Genomic DNA, 4,042 nt, shown 5'->3' with positions numbered 1-4,042 from the left:
CAGTTACTGAGGTGCTAAACCATTCAGGGCTTTATAAGTAATAAGCAAGATTTAAAAATGTATATAGTGTTTGATAGGGAGCCAGTGCAGTGTGGACAGGACCGGGCTAAAATGGGCATAGTTCCTGGTTCTATTAAGAACTCTTGCTGAACTCTAGCTGCATTTAGTATCTAGGACTAGCTGAAGTTTGTTTATTAGGCGTGCAGAATAACCACCCAATAAAGCATTAGAGTCATTTAACCTTGAGGTCATAAACGCATTGAATAACATTTCTGCATTTGATATTGAGAGGATAGGCTGTAATTTAGATATATTTTTGAGATGGAAAAATGTAGTTTTACAATTATTTTGTGATTCCACATCAGACAGTCCTGAAACGACACAGTTGACATTGTGGGAAGGTGTACTTTCAATCTTACGTGGAACTGGTCTGTGCAATCTAGAACTTTTATTTTTTTATAGATTTTTAAATCTAGAGATGCAGCAGCATATTTATGAGATTTGGGAGGCTCTTATTTTGTAATTCCACATCAGACAGACCTGAAATGATACTGCTAACACTGTGGCAAGGTGATCTCGCAATCTGAGGTTAAACTAGTCTGTGCAATCTAGAATTTGTATTTTTATAGATCTTTGAAAGTAGAGATGCAACAGCATATTTATGAGATTTGGGAGGCTCTTATTTTGTAATTACACATCAGACAGTTCTAAATCTACACAGCTGACACTGTGGTAAGGTGTACTCTCAATCTGTGGTGGAACTGGTCTGTGCAACCTATAACTTTTATTTTTAATAGATTTTTGAATGTAGAGAGGCAGCAGCATATTTTTGAGATTTAGAAGGCTCTTATTTTGTAATTCCACATCAGACTATCCTAAAAACGATGCAGCTGACATTGTGGCAAGGTGTACTCTCAATCTGAGGTGAAAGTGGCCTGTGCAATCTATAACTTCTTTAAATATTTTTGAAAGTAGAGATGCAGCAGCTTTTTTTATGGGATTTGGGAGGCTCTTATTTAGTAATTCCACATCAGACAGTCCTGAAATGTTCTGTTTTTGCCGATAGCGATTTAAACAAACAACTTTTACCGATACTGATATTGGTCAATTGCATAATGCAGAGCTTAAGAAAAAAAAAAAAAAAAGATTGGTTCACTGCGAGCAGAATTGGTATTTGAACGTTTCTGTTCCTGCGGTCCTCTGTGTAACCGGTTTGAGCAGAAAACATACTGGTTAATAAACTTATTTATTTATTTTTACTTTTCCCTCAGATATATATATATATATATATATATATATATATATATATATATATATATATATATAGTCACGGGAGGAGCACAAGACAGACACAGTGGGCGTGGCGTCAGGCCTCGGAGAGGCTTTTATTAACAGAAATCATAAAACAAAAGGGATAAAAGTGGCCAAAGGGGGAAAGTGTCCAAAATAACAGGGAATCTGGTGTCCTCGTCGTGCTGCGGGGTTCGTGTGGGTCAGGCAGTGTTCGTGGAGGAAGGGTCCAGGTAAGGGGCGGAGTCCGGCGGCCGCACGCGCTCCCCTCCTTGGTCCGGGGCGCGAGGGGCGGCGGCTTCCTCTAGCGGCCGCATCTCTCTCGTCAGCCGCGGCGCTGGTAGGGGATGGACGGCCCGGCATCCTGGCCCGTCGGCCGTGTAAACGGGTGCGGTTCTCCTCCGGATCGCGGGTCCGGCTGCTCACGTCTCTTGTGGCGCGGGAGTCCCTCAACGCACCCTTCCTGGACCCACGAGGACACCAGTGTGCATGCACGGGGAAGAGACCGGTCTCCTGAGGAGAGGCGCGTTGGGCTTTTAAACAGCGGCGGTAATGAGGCTCCACTTCCTTCAGGTGTGCCCCATCACACGCCGCCAGCCCTGACTCGTCCAGCGCCCCTCCTCTCACACACCCACTCCAGTCGGGAGCCTGGTGAAGGGCGGCGATTTAGGACGGGGTGCCGGTGACAATCAGGGAGGAGGCAGCTGACTCGTCACATTCCCCCTCCCAAGCGACATCCCCGTCCCCAGGGCGCCACCCACACGGGAGTGCTACCATCCTCAACCAGGCTCCAAACGGTCGGAGTGGGCGGGGCTTCCTCTCCGGGCGGTCCTCCCTCTCGCAGCGCACCAGAACAGGGACAGAGAAACCGGGTTTTAGTGACAGCCTCAACCAACCACAGGGTAAAATGACAATGGAAAAGTCACTTACCCCTTGTGTGGCTGGGAGGCTGTCCCCAGTTTTCCTCCGTCCCAGTCTGGGTTCTCACGAACGTTTGCAAGCGAGAGGGAGTGACGTCACCAGACGTTTCCCCACTGCGCTGTCTAGGCTCCGCCTGCCCGCATTCTCCACCAGTGTCACGGGAGGAGCACACGACAGACACAGTGGGCGTGGCGTCAGGCCTCGGAGAGGCTTTTATTAACAGAAATCATAAAACACAGGGAATAAAAGTGGCCAAAAGGGGAAAGTGTCCAAAATAACAGGGAATCTGGTGTCCTCGTTGTGCTGCGGGGTTCGTGTGGGTCGGGCAGTGTTCATGGAGGAAGGGTCCAGGTAAGGGGCGGAGTCCGGCGGCCGCACGCGCTCCCCTCCTTGGTCCGGGGCGCGAGGGGCGGCGGCTTCCTCTAGCGGCCGCATCTCTCTCGTCGGCCGCGGCGCTGGTAGGGGATGGACGGCCCGGCATCCTGGCCCGTCGGCCGTGTAAACGGGTGCGGTTCTCCTCCGGATCGCGGGTCCGGCTGCTCACGTCTCTTGTGGCGCGGGAGTCCCTCAACGCACCCTTCCTGGACCCACGAGGACACCAGTGTGCATGCACGGGGAAGAGACCGGTCTCCCGAGGAGAGGCGCGTTGGGCTTTTAAACAGCGGCGGGGATGAGGCTCCATTCACATCAGGTGTGCCCCATCACACGCCGCCAGCCCTGACTCGTCCAGCGCCCCTCCTCTCACACACCCACTCCAGTCGGGAGCCTGGTGAAGGGCGGCGATTTAGGACGGGGTGCCGGTGACAATCAGGGAGGAGGCAGCTGACTCGTCACAATATATATATATATATATATATATATATATATATATAAGACCTCTAACACTGGCTTGCTCTATTCTTTTTTCTATTCTATCTGTTTTCTTTTTATTTATTATATTATTTAAAAGCCTTTGCTACATGTACTGTGTTCAGCTAACTGAGACTTGTTATAGCACTTATATATCATTGATCTTTTTGTTGTTTTTGATTGCTTCAACTGTCCTCATTTGTAAGTTGCTTTGGATTAAAAACGTCTGCTAAATGATTAATGTAAATGTAAATAATAACCATATTCACATGGTATTTACATGGTACTAAAATATATTTAAAAAAAAATATATTTTTTTATATTATAAAAGTCTTTACTGTCACTTTTGAACCATTTAATGCATCCTTGCTGAATAAATGTATACATTTTTCTTTGGGGAAAAAAAATACTCACTCAAACCTTTGAACAATAGTGAACATGACATTACTGAAACGATCTGTGTGAGCGTGTGAATGTGATTTCTTTAGCTGAGACTGGTAATGTTTCTGGCGATGACCCGTGGATCAGTAACAGTTACCGTCTGCTGCGGGCTCTGTCCCTGCTGCAGCTGGGCATCACTCTCACACTGCAGTTTAACAACCTCCGGCAGAGACAGAGAGCTCGACAGCAGTGGAAGCAGCACAGAAACCTGCTCCCCAGGTACTGCTCTATACAGTCCTGGCCTACATTTGACAAAGTCTTTTATAAACACACTACTTTAATAGAAAAATATACCTCTAGTGCCCTAAGGCTTGTTTCTTTCACTGCGATTTCTCTCAGTTCTTTTGTGGGTTGAACTTTGTTTATTTTTCAGCTGTATTAGTTCATATATATATATATATATATATATATATATATATATATATATATATATATATATATATATATATATATATATATATATATATATATATATATATATATATATATATTGTCATTATTTGAAATGTTTTAAATCATTAAACATTTACTTGTCCTACAT

The 4,042-nt window shown here is 45.6% G+C and overlaps 1 long non-coding RNA gene across 1 annotated transcript; it reads left to right on the top strand.

The window, feature by feature from the left end:
• Positions 1–1,411: 1,411 nt before the first annotated feature.
• LOC127962991 (uncharacterized) lies at positions 1,412–2,742 on the top strand. Its single transcript, XR_008154715.1, has 2 exons — positions 1,412–1,523; positions 2,563–2,742. It is a non-coding gene; the product is annotated as an uncharacterized LOC127962991 (long non-coding RNA).
• The last annotated feature ends 1,300 nt before the right edge of the window (positions 2,743–4,042 follow it).

The sequence above is a fragment of the Carassius gibelio genome, chromosome B8, assembly GCF_023724105.1.
Source record: "Carassius gibelio isolate Cgi1373 ecotype wild population from Czech Republic chromosome B8, carGib1.2-hapl.c, whole genome shotgun sequence".
NCBI lineage: Eukaryota > Metazoa > Chordata > Actinopteri > Cypriniformes > Cyprinidae > Carassius > Carassius gibelio.
This window is presented reverse-complemented; position numbering and strand designations above follow the sequence as displayed.